The sequence below is a fragment of the Helianthus annuus genome, chromosome 8 (assembly GCF_002127325.2).
Source record: "Helianthus annuus cultivar XRQ/B chromosome 8, HanXRQr2.0-SUNRISE, whole genome shotgun sequence".
Classification (NCBI taxonomy): Eukaryota; Viridiplantae; Streptophyta; class Magnoliopsida; order Asterales; family Asteraceae; genus Helianthus; species Helianthus annuus.
In genome coordinates this window covers 85,693,447-85,707,093 of record NC_035440.2, presented here as the reverse complement: position 1 = coordinate 85,707,093, position 13,647 = coordinate 85,693,447, and positions in this window count along the sequence as shown.

Below are 13,647 nucleotides of genomic sequence, written 5' to 3'. Positions count from 1 at the left end.
GAGTGATTCTCGATACTCGTCTAGCGAATCCACAATAGACGATCCACACCAGCTGATAGAAGTTCACACAATTGACAACAACTAGCGTTAGAGATTTCTAGACAAACACATGATGCGATTGCGATTTCGAGCCACTTATCGAATGATTTGATTGCGAGATTGATCCGGCAAAACTGCGATTAAGTTGCGTTCTAGACTTTACGACCAGTCTCGCGTTGCTCCAATTGCTCTTCGGGGTGAACTTACCTAAGTTCATCGATGTGGCAATTTGTGTACGCGGACTTACGAGAAGCCTCGCAGTGATGCGGTTTAGTTTTGTTACGCCTTGTGATTGATGGTAGAGTGTCAAATTAACCATAATAGTATAATAGGTCTAATAACGTCCAACTCCACATGGCACTTTCTTCACGAAGTTTCGGTAGTATGGTAAAGCGTACCCCCGCGTCACCCCTACTACTTATGCCCCGTGCTTTGGTGTCACACTTTGTTGACACGGCCTTGACCGTTCTTTTAAACGTTATGGCACCATTAGAACTTCACTACGATCTCCGTGCACTGACCAAGATAATCCCGTGTGCACCCGTGATTAGTTGTCCCTTGCACGTATACCGTACCTCGTTCTAAGAGTGTTATAGGGATAAAACACATAATATAGTACATAGTGCTAGCGTCTAGATAGTGCTCGATTGTAAGAGAAATAGAATCCACACACGATGATATATGAAATAAGTTCCAGAAATGATAGCGATAAATCGTATTATTACAACAACATTAGGATCAAAATAACGTCGTTGTGGAAACTTGCGGAGACGGCGGTTGCTGATGACTTCCTTCCAGGTTACGGTCCTGTACGGCACTGCGACGTATAATGCCCATACCAGTTGCAATTTGCGCAATAGCGGCATCTTGCTTCTAGCGGGTGATGATACGTGCATGTGAAACACAGGGGATGAGATCCATTGTAAGCACGTTTTGACTGAACTGGGACTGATCGGAGAGGTTCGGGTTGTGGCAGTCCAGTTGTTGAGGAGTCTGGGCTCGCGGTCTTTCGTTTGCGGCTAGGTTGGGCTTCCTGAGTTGATGCAACGTCGTCTTCGGATTCGCCTGACGATTTAGCGGAGGCATTGTCGGAGTAATTCTTAGAAGAATCCTCCGAGGAGCTGTCAGATGATCCATCGACCGATTCTCCAGAGGAATCGTCGGACGAGTTGATGATGATTGCTTGATGAGCTCGTTTGACAGGCTTCTTGGAGAAGAATCCGTCCACGACTCGTTTGCTGTTGAGCTCTGCGGCTAGACGGTAGGCTTCTTCGATGGTAGTAGGTTTTGCAGCTTCGACAAAATCACCCACACACTCTGGTAAGCCACGAATATACTTCGCGATAGCTTTCTTTGGAGTGTCGACTTGACTTGGGCAGATTATGCTAAGCTGTTTGAACCTTGCTGTATAGCTCGCATTGTCACCTTCGGTTTGCTTGATTTCCCAAAATTCGTTCTCTAGCTTCCGGACTTCGTGAGGGGGACAATATTCTTCCTTCATGAGTTCCTTCAGCTCACCCCATGAGAGGGCGTAAGCTGCGGAGATCCCACGTTTGTTGCGTTCGGCGGTCCACCAATCGAGCGCTCGGGATTGGAATACTCCGGTGGCGCAAGTAGTTTGAAGGTCCTCGGGGCACCCACTCTGACGAAGGGTAACCTCGATGGCATCGAACCACTGGAGTAATTGAGAAACATCTCCTTCACCAGTGAAAGGCATTGGATCACAGGCTTTGAAGTGTTTGTAGAGGAATGCAGATTCCGTCTTGACGTCTTCCGGGGCTCGAGAGTGGCTTTGAGAGTGCACTTGCGCGACAATTTGAGGAATGAGCTTGACCACTTCCTTGGTCACAATTGAGGCAATCCTCTTATCGGCGCGTCGTTGGGCTCTTCTCCTAGCTACTCGTCTCGAGATCGAGTTGTTGGAAGGCATCTAGACAGAAGGATTCGGAATGAGATTCGATCATAATGATTTTTGAGCTTTTGATGCGATTTGATTCGATCAAAACTCGGTATAGAATTTAATTAAACACATAGGAGCCACATAGGAAAATTCTAGGTTCCTAAACTCTCACATAATTGATTCGTTTTGTATATAGTACGTATAGGTATAGCTGTAGGTTACACATAGATATTGATTCAGAATTCGCGAGGACGCGGTAAGGGGAATAGCGTAAGCGAATTCGAGTACTTAGGCGTTTGTTTCGTTGCGATCATTCGGTCTTTGTTTTAGATTGCGATGGCTGTGCAAGTTGTGCGCTTGGTAAATCTAGGATCGTAAATCCGATAAGTCGAGAAATCGATAAATCGTAAAGCTTAAATTTGAAAACTCATAGACGTAATTGATACCATATACGTAATAGTTTAGATAGAATGCCTTGGGTGTTTAGGCGTTGACTACCCAAGTAACCCGACTATACCCAACAAGTTCGGGCATACGCGTTGACCTAGGGGACTCATGCTTCCACTGGGATGCAGCTCCTGACATTCGTCTCTCTAGTCTTCGCGTAGCCTGAGTCGTTGTTATGGTCGTGACCTTGGTGAGAGCTTTTGTAAACCATTTTATGGAGTGGAACAGTTGATTAAGGTATGGGTTTCACCCCTGGCTTAACAACTTCGTTCCCATTTGTGGTTGTGCTCATCGAATAAATCCGAGAGTTCCACCAGAATTTCGAAATGGAGACCTTTTGTCGAGATGTGGATGTCACTCCTAGCTCAACGAAGAGTTCTCGTGCTAGAAAAATACGCTGAGTGAGTGATCCTATCGAGAGTTATTGGTTTTCACACCTGGTCTCGACTAGATCACTCGGTTTTGTTATGCGAGTAGTTTTGAAAACATGTGTATTGTGTCAGCCTTAGGAAAGGCTAAGTAACCTTCTAGCCTTAGGAAAGGCTCTTTGTGTGAAGCTGTAGTATGCGGTGTTCACACAATAGTTGTAACTTTTCAACAAATTCGATCGAGAGTAGCAAGTTGGCCCAAACAAACCCTAACGAGTTCGTAAGAGTCGGCCTGTTGGTACTTAGACTATAGACTAGGTCACTTTCATAAGGCATCGACCCGGACTAGGTCGAGTCTCAAACTTTGCCTAATTCCCTATAGTTATGGCTCTGATACCAATCTGTCACACCCCAACCGATGGCGGAATCATCGGGGCGCGGCACTAGGCGAATCAGATTGCTCAAGAGAATCCATAACAACTATATTGCGATAATATTTATTACATTTGTCATCCCATACTAACAAACATTACAATCACATAAGTTATCACAGATTTCTTGTTCTCTCGAACAATTCAAATCCGACAACCTATAATTTAGATGAGTTTCTAGACTTCCTAGCTTGATTTGATGTAAACTTCGGCTAAACCTGCAACATACGTTAAAACTTTGTCAATACAAAAGCATTGGCGAGTATACAGGTTTGATATGTGATAGTGTGATAGATTGAAAGTGCTGCGAATTTCCACATGCATAAACGTAATACACAACATATATACTCACAAAACTGATACTACCAGCTCAGTCCTCGATGCTCGACTCTTGATGGCATAACTAGACCCCGTCGGGCGAAATAGTACTATACTAGTCTTGGTGGGACGTCACGAGTATAAGTCCTAGCATACATGTACTAGCATCACGTATATCTATGCAAACAGTTATTCGCAAGTGATAAATAGTCCAATTAAATCATTCGTTTGATAAGTTTGGTTTTTATGGAACGTATGTTACACCCAAAATTCGATAAAAGGGGTCAAGTATACTCACAGCGCGTATTCGGTTAGGTTTGCGGAATCGGTGCCGGAGAATGTCCTGATTTCAGACAATTTATGTGAGTGATAGATTACTATGCGTTAAACGGTATCGATTTGCGTGAAATCGGGCGAAATTGGGTTAAAATCGGACAAAATAGTGAAATTGGGCTGGCCCAGTCGAACAGGCCACTCGATCGAGTGGGCCTGGTCGGTCGGACGGATGGGCCTGATCGATCGGACGGATGGGCCTGATCGATCGGACGGCTTGATCGATCGAATGGGCCGTTCGATCGAATGGGCCACTCGATCGATTGGCCTGTTCGATCGAATGGGCCACTCGATCGACTGGTCTGTTCGATCGATTGGGCCACTCGATCGACTGGTCTGTTCGATCGATTGGGCCACTCGATCGACTGGTCTGTTCGATCGATTGGGCCACTCGATTGGCCATCCTGTTCGGCTGTTTTCGATGATTTTTCGAGCGTTTTTCGGCGTTTTGGGTCGAGACGTTACGATGAGGTGTTAAGCAACTGAAATCCCGTCAATTCCGACCTGTTTCATCGGCCGGGAATCACCCCGTTCGTCAGATTTGGTCGTTTTTGTCGGTTTTTCCGTGTTTAACCCGAAATCGATCATTTTATGTATAGATCTGATGTAAAAACCTTGATTTTACTTAGGAAATGCCCTGGATCTGAGTTGTTCTTGATGATATGAGGTCAACACTTGAAGTTCATAAGAACTTTGTGATGAAATCTATCCGAACATCCCAAATCCGTGGCCCTTTGACTAGAAAAACATTGATTTGGTTGAGATTCATGAAAAATCGTATGTAAATCATCCGAATCTGAGTTGTTCTTCATGGGATGACATCACCTTTGAAGAACTTTGTGGTGACATCACCTTAGAACAGCCCAAATCCGTTGATTTCACGGTTGAAAATTGGGATTTGAAAGATAGAAAGATGAAGGATTGCATTTGGATCAAGAAAGTACAAGATTCGGGTTGAAAACTTACAAGAATCGGAAGAAATCGAGAGATTTGAGGGCTGGAGCGTCTTGGTCGGTTAGGAGCAGCAACACAAGTGTTTGGGAGTGAATGGAGGGGTATTTATAGGCAAGGAGGAGGAAAGGAAGGCAAAACAGTGACTGGATCGGCTGGCCCAGTCGATCGGTTGGCCCAGTCGATCGGCTGGCCCAGTCGATCGGTTGGCCCAGTCGATCGGCTGGCCCAGTCGATCGGTTGGCCCAGTCGATCGGCTGGCCCAGTCGATCGGCTGGCCCAGTCGATCGGCTGGCCCATTCGATCGGACTGGCCCATCCGATCGGGCCGGTCTGACCAATTGGACTAGCCTGATCGAATTGATCCGTTCGGAAGCCTTTTGATCCCGTTTTTGGTGCGATTTCGACGGTTTGAGCCATATTTTCATATATTTATATAATTATTAAATTATTTATTATTATTAATCACAAAAGGGCCGTATATACGTATTTATGTATCCAATTCTCAGTGCGGTGATCGAGTTACGCGTGCCTTCGAGTGCGTTCTTCGATGTGATGTGCCACAATGATTATCGGGGCACCACTTACTCATATTGCCATCATCGTCATGACGGTTAGAGTCATAGTACTCACCCGATAACCCTCGTTAGCGTTGATTACTCACATTTTGACACCTCACGCTCATCGAGAAGGGTAGTTTAGGCCCATATTCGACATCATCGTGAGTGTTATGCAAAATAGGTTTGTAATAGCGATAGAATATGCGTAATTATTCGATTATACTTCGATTTAGCGATAAAATTGGTATGATTACATTATGATCCGAATCTCCGGTGCTAGGCGTAACGAGTGTATCGAGTAGTAACAACGCACGAAGGTGCGGGTTGTTACATGCGCCATCCTCGTTTGAGGCACCATCAGTGTATAGCAACCATAACCCATCGGACTTGTCTTCTCTGGGAGTCTCGACAATCTCACAATCTTTGATTTTGTCCTCTGAGACTTCGGTGATGAAGTCCGCTAGGACTTGACCTTTGATCGCTGGGCGCGGCCTGTAGAGAATGTTGTGGCCCCCTAGCTCGATTGCCCACTTCACTAGGCGACCTAACGTTTCTGGCTTTTGTAATATGGTGCAGATGTGAAAGTTGGTGAGTACCATGACCACATGCCCTGTAAAATATCTGCGCAGCCTTCTGGAGGCATGTAGCAGCGCAAGTACCAACTTTTCCATTGTGGAATATCTCGTTTCTGGATCAGTAAGCACTCTACTGAGGTAATAAATTAGAGTCTGGACTCCATTTCTCTCCACCAATAATACCGACCCCACTGCCTTGTCCGAAGAGGACAAATACAGGATGAGTGGCTCTTCTTCAAACGGCGCGGTCAGAGTAGGGAGCTTTATCAAACATTCTTTCAAATGCTGGAATGCGGTTTCTGCTTCTGGCGTCCATTTGAATTCTTGCTTCTTAACATAGTTGCGTAGGGTGCTGATAAAAGGATATGATTTTGCGGCGTGGTTTGATAGAAACCGATTAAGCGCGGCTAGGCGGTCGGCCAATCGTTGCATCTCTTTGATTGTTCGGGGTGACGGTATCCGCTCGGTGGCTTGCACTTTCTCTAGATTAACTTTAAAGCCGCCATTTGTGACCGCGAAGCCCAAGAATTTTCCCTCTTCCATACCAAAGGAACATCTGGATGGATTTAATTTCATATTCACGCTTCGCAAGGAGTGAAAAGTCTTCTCTATATCCTTCAACATCTGGTCTTCCTCGGGACTTTTGATTACGAGATCATCAATGTAAACCTCGATGTGTTTCCCAATATCTTCGGCAAAGATTTTATCCATCAGGCGCTGGTATGTTGCGCCAGCCTTTTTGAGACCGAACGACATTGATGTACTGAAAAGTACATATGTTTATAGTGTATATTTTGGTCAGTTTTCAGTCGTTTTGATTCTGTTTTAGGTTAGAACTATGATACTGCTGACGTTAAGCTTTGATTTCAGGTCCCGTAGCTTAAAGTGTTGAAAAACGAGTAAAAACGAGCAGTTCGGAAGAAAAACGGGATTCGTACGCGCGTCGGAGAAGCTGGAATTCGGAAAAGAATTAAAAAATCAAGAAATTGAGTTTAGAGGCGCCGCGTGACGCCTAGCCACCCTCGCGCCACGCGAGGGTCCCTAATTAACTGATTTTGACTTCTGGATTAGGGTTTGACTTAATATTACCAAGAAACTTAACGGAAAACCCTAGTTGCGAATCAAGAAACCCTAGGACGAATTTCAGAGGAGATTTTGAGCTTTTCGGAGTATTTTGGCTAACGGGAATCATCCGGTTGAAGCTTGGATCGTGAGAGTGAAGATCTTTCGGGTTTTATCTCCCGGTGTTCCTTATTTTCGCGTTTTCAATACTTTATGATGAATTCTTGTTTTGAACTTGTTTTGTTTGATTTGAACAACATGTTTCTTGGCTAAACTTAGATACTACCTAGATTTGATGAAGGTTTAATTTATGTTTGGATCTTTTAACGGTTTTTATTGTTTGATTATGGATTGACTTTGAAAGTAAAGTGTTCTAGATTTTCTGATTTGGTGCGTGTGCGTATTTACTTTTGATTGTGGATTGTTTGCTGTTTCACATAGATTTTAGTGACGGTCTTTATCACATAATAGATCTGTGTTGATTATTTGCATCCTTGCGGGTTCGGGTGATCTTTGGGTAAATCGGTCGATAGCCTTAGGAACAGTAATTAAAATACAATTAGAAGTAAATATTCTGCTTAACTTGTCGCTGAGAGGCTCGGGTTAGTTATTAGGTCGCGGTGCAGTATATAGCTAATTTAGATTTTGAGAGAAGTCGAAGTTAGTTCCCTAATTGCAGTTGTGTCTAGTAAACCAAGTCAGAACCTAGAATTGCCTTAGATTATCGCGCTGAGAGGTAGATAGTCATATTAGGGCACTTTTAGAGTCGTTAGAGGACTGAGAGGAAATCTAACAGTCGGTAATCATAACAGCCTTGTAGGGTTTCCTAGGTTTCTTCCTGAGAAGGGCCGGGAAGTCTTAGCATTGAAATACCTTAAGGTTTAGTATTTAACGATCCCGGCTCCATACAACAATAAAACCGTTAGAAGTCCATTCGTAGTTAAACTGGATTCAAGTCTAGGTAGCCCTTAATCTCATCTGAAACAAAACCCTAGTTTTCGTTCGTGTTTTAGTTAATTTCAATTTAATCATAATTTTAGGATTTTAGTAAATCACCCCAAACACAATATTCGTTTAGTCGTGTCAGTGTCTAGTCTAAATTGAGTCGTTAACGTAATTCATAGAGTCCTTGTGGGTTCGACATCCGGACTTACTTTTCTGTGCTAGAGTCGACCGGTACACTTGCCGGTGAGTAGTTTAGTCAGGTTAAAGAGTCTAGATTTTTATTACTTGAGTCTTAATTTAGGGTAATTTTAGTTTAATTAGTTGAACTACTTTTTCCACATCAAGTTTTTGGCGCCGTTGCCGGGGATTCTTGGCAATTGCGTTAACTGCTTTGTTTGGATTTCAACTGATATCGTTACGTGCTTTTTGTGTGTTTGTGAGTCGTAGGAGTCCAAGTACTTTTTGTGTCTTTTTCGTATTTCTTTGAGTCTTTTATTGGAGTTGACTTACTTGTTTTATTCTTGGTTTTGCAGTTCATGCCCCACATGCGTTCGCAGGGACCAGTGAAGCCACCAATTGACAAGTCTTCCGTCTCCACACCAATCCCTCAGGTTCTAAAACCCCCAACTTCATCTTCAGCCCTTTCTGACTCTACACTTCCATCTAAACCACCGAACTTCGACTTTACCCCTAAGTCATCACCCCACAATTCCCCACCACCCTCCCGTCACCCTAGTCCACCACCAGTTCACCAAATGGCCGAAAACCAAACTGTCCACCAGCGTTCCACCGCGGGTTTTACCGCAAACTCACCCATCACCCTCCCTGAAATCACCAATGATAAGTCTTGGCAAATTCCTTCATACATCATGACTGCCATTAACAACTCTTGTCAGTTTCACGGTCGTGATGATGAAGACGCGCCAGCACATATCAACCGTCTCACCCGTCTGTGTAGCACCTTCGGAATCGAAGGTGTGAATCTTGATGCCCGCTATCTCCAAGTCTTCCCCTTTTCGCTTGCTGGCCGCGCAGCCACCTGGCTTGATTCGCAGCCGGCAGGTACTTACACCACTTGGGCTGGACTTAGAGATGCCTTCCTTGCTAAGTATTTCCCACCTGCGAAGGCCTCCCGCCTTCGAGATCAGATCCATTCCTTCAGAATGGAGCCTGACGAACCTTATCACTTAGCATGGGAGAGGTTTCAAACATTGCTCTCGCGTTGTTCCCAACATGGACTGTCGGATTGGGCCTTAGTAGAAAAATTTTATAATGGTCTTACCCCTGAGTGCAAGGCCCGATTCGACACATCCGCAGGAGGCCACCTAATGGGAAAGAAAACTGTGGCTGACTGCAATGACCTCTTTGAGAGCTTCGCTCATGCTGATATAGATCATAGTGCTACCGGCAGGAATTCCAATCCTGTGATTACCTCCTCATCTTCTCGAGGAGTAAATCAAGTCGTTTCAGACTCAAAGGTAATATCTCAGCTTGACTATATCACCAAAGAGTTGCTAGAAATTAAGAAGAAGGTAGATAGATGCGAGGTTTGTAGAGGGGGACATGACACCATAGATTGCCCAACCATCACCCTAGAGCAGGTCGAGTATTTAGCAGGTCAAAATAGGGGTCCAACTAACCCGTTCAACAATAGTAACTCTAATTGGCGTGCTAATAATTATCGCTCCTCAGGTAACCCCCCTGGTTTTCCGTCAGGTCAATACCAAAGTAGGGGGCCAGGTTTTTATTCTAGTGGGGGGTCGGGTCAAACAGGTCAATTTGCTAGTTCAGGTTCAGGGGGGCAGTTTAGAGGTGATGGGTCAAACCAAGAGGTTCAACCTAAGAGTGAGGGGTCAGGTGGTAGTTTGTCTAGGATAGAGGACCTTCTTTCCCAATTATTGGTTAAGGATCAGGCTACCCAACGTACATTAGAGGACCATGCTACGCTCCTAAAGAATAATCATTCAAGCTTCTTAGACCTTCAAAGACAAGTTGGGGATATTGCACGCCAGTTGCAAGAACGACCTCCCGGTCAATTTTCGGGCAACACAAGGCCCAACCCATCTGGCTCTTTGAAGACAATTTCGACCCGTAGTGGTAGGACCTTAGGAGAGGTAGTGAGACACGAGAGTGTTGAGATAGAAGATGAGGACCCCGTAGATGAGGAGATTGAAATGGAGGCGCCCGGTAAAGTGCAACCTAGGTTAATCCCAGAAAGTACCGCACACACCGGGGGGCCTTCGAGTGAGAAGAGTGTAGGAAAGAAACCCGTTCAGGTTGTTCCTTCACCCAATGTTGATACTTCCCGTGCTCCGTTTCCTTCCCGCCTTAAAAATCAAACTTATTCCAAAGAGTACGGGAAATTTTTAGAGATCTTTAAGCAGCTCAGGATCAACCTTCCTTTTATAGAAGCTCTTCAATCAATGCCGAAATATGCAAAATTCCTAAAAGACCTTCTAAAACACAAGGATAGGTTAGGAGAGGTTTCTAACATCCCCCTTAGTGGAGGATGTTCCGCCGTAGTGTTGAACAAGGTTCCGGAAAAATTGACGGATCCGGGCCTTTTTACCACCCCGTGCTTGTTTGGGAGTGATACCGAGTGTAGGGCCCTAGCCGACCTAGGAGCGAGTATAAACCTAATGCCATATTCTTTGTATGAGAGGTTAGGTCTAGGAGAGTTGTCACCTACACGCATGTCTTTGTCGCTAGCCGATAGGTCCGTTAAGTATCCACGAGGCATTATTGAAAACCTTCTAGTCAAAGTGGATAAGTTCGTCTTCCCCGTAGACTTTGTCGTTCTTGATATGGAAGCCGACGAAAAGGTTCCCATCATTCTAGGACGCCCATTCTTGTGTACCGCCAAGGCCATCATCGATGTCTTCGACGGGAAAATCACACTTCAAGTTGGCGAGGAGAGGGTGACTTTCGAGATAGCACGCTCCATGGAACACCCTAGTGGTTCCGACGATCTTAGTAGTCCTTGTCATTCGGTCTATTTCATAGAGTCTTTCTTATCTTGTGTTGACCATTGCTTTGACTACATTAGTGGAACCGACCTAGTCGAGAGTAGGATAGAGGAGGTAGTTGAGAAGGTAGAGGAGATTGTTAGTGAGAGTAAAGAGGTAGACGAGGACGAGTGGGTCCCCGAAGTGCTAGAATTGAGTGAAATTAAGAGTGAGAGTGAAAGTACTCCTATAGAGAAACCCGCCCCTTTAGAACTCAAGGTCCTCCCATCCCACTTAGAGTATGCTTTCTTAGGTGAGGGTTCCGAGAATCCCGTCATTATTTCGTCTAAGTTAGAGGAGGGAGAGAAGGGTAGGTTATTAGAGGTGTTGAGAGTGAATAGGGAAGCTATTGCATGGCGCCTTTCGGATATCAAGGGCATAAGCCCCGCCTATTGTACCCACCGAATACTCATGGAAGATGACTATAAGCCGGTGGTGCAACCTCAAAGGCGCCTTAATCCGAACATGCAAGAGGTTGTTAAGAAAGAGGTTCTTAAGCTGTTAGATGCCGGGGTAATTTACCCCATTTCCGATTCACCATGGGTTAGCCCGACCCAAGTCGTCCCAAAAAAGGGTGGGATGACGGTGATCATGAATGAAAAGAACGAGTTAATCCCTTCCCGTACCGTTACCGGTTGGCGTGTATGCATAGATTATCGAAAGTTAAACGACGCCACCCGGAAAGACCACTTCCCCTTACCATTCATTGACCAAATGTTGGAGCGTCTAGCGGGTCAACAATTCTATTGTTTTCTCGATGGATTTTCGGGTTATTTTCAGATCCCCATCGCCCCGGAGGATCAAGATAAAACGACATTCACATGCCCGTACGGCACTTATGCGTATCGCCGCATGCCTTTCGGGTTATGCAACGCTCCGGCAACTTTCCAAAGGTGCATGGTAGCCATATTCCAAGACATGCTTGAGACTTCCATGGAGGTTTTCATGGATGACTTCTCGGTTTATGGCACCACTTTCGACCAATGTCTTTCTAATCTTGATAGGATGCTTAAGAGGTGCATAGAGACAAATCTTATGTTGAATTGGGAGAAGTGTCACTTTATGGTGACGGAGGGGATAGTGTTAGGACACAAGGTGTCGAGAGAAGGCATAGAGGTGGATAGGGCCAATATAGATACAATAAGTAGATTGCCTCCACCTACTAGTGTTAAGTCCGTTAGGAGCTTTTTGGGTCATGCGGGCTTTTATAGGCGTTTTATAAAGGATTTTTCCAAAATCACACGCCCGATGACTAGGCTTTTAGAGAAGGATGTACCTTTTGTCTTCGACGAGGAGTGCATCAAGGCGTTCGACTTCTTGAAAGAAAAACTTGTTAGTGCCCCGATACTTGTTTCGCCCAATTGGAGCTTACCTTTCGAGCTCATGTGTGACGCAAGCGATTATGCCGTAGGTGCGGTCCTAGGTCAAAGAGTCGATAAACACTTTCATCCGATCTACTACGCGAGCAAAACTCTAAACGATGCTCAAGAGAACTATACCACGACGGAAAAGGAACTCTTAGCCGTAGTGTTTGCGTTTGACAAGTTTCGCTCATATCTCGTGCTTTCTAAAACCACCGTGTTCACCGACCATTCCGCTTTGCGATTTCTGTTTCAAAAGAAAGACGCAAAGCCGCGTCTTATTAGATGGACTCTTTTGCTCTCCGAGTTCGATATAGAAATTAAGGATAAAAAGGGAGCAGAAAACGTGGCCGCCGACCACTTGTCACGATTAGTGTAATGCCCATAAATTTAAAATCATTATTCTAGAAATAAAAAGAATAATAGTAATTTATAAATTAACCACTAGAAAACCCTAATTAAGACACCCAAGCATGTCAATCAAACAAGTAGGTAGGCATGTCAATCAAGCAAGTAGGTAGGCATGTCAATCAAGCAAGAAGGTATGCATGTCAAGCAGGTAGGTAGGCATGTCAAGCAGGTAGGTAAGCATGTCAAATTTCTGGCTATAAATAGTCGACTTTGGCACTTGATTTCTGGTGTCAAAGCGACGGAAATTCTCTGAACCTACGTCGAATTAGAGTAGTTACAATCCAATTAAACACACACGAATCACGAAGTGCTGCCGCAATCAGGGTAATTACTCGATCGCTATTACGATTCATTTCCGGGATCAATATGTCCAAAGAATGTCTATGTGCCGCCCACATTGGGTTATGCTTTGTCGTTTGTCGATAATTCGATAAATGAGTTGAAGCATTATACTTTGTCGTTTGTCGATAATTCGATAAATGAGTTGAAGTATTATACTTTGTCGTTTGTCGTTAATACGATAAATGAGTTGAAGTATTGCACTTGGTCATTCATTGGGAGAATTTGATCTCGTAAATTATCGTAACTGCTGTATTGATCACTAACCCTGTTTTGTGTACATTATTGTGAAATTAGGTTAAAAGATTAATCAGTAGTCTAAACTCTGCCCATATAAATCTAAAATATTAGCGCAAGGTAACTTCACTTTGGAGTTATTAAGGTACGGATCCTTACCCCACTCTTTATTGCTTCATATTCAAATTGTTATAAAACCACTAAATTACTATATCTGTTAAAAACTCCTCACGTCTTTGATTATCGATTCATTTGACAGTCCGTTCGATTCCTATCATTTGATTTAGCTTTCATGTCATGCGATAGTATTATGTTGTTATACTCATTATCGCATGGTCCAATATATGCTCCGTTTTGTTATGAAAA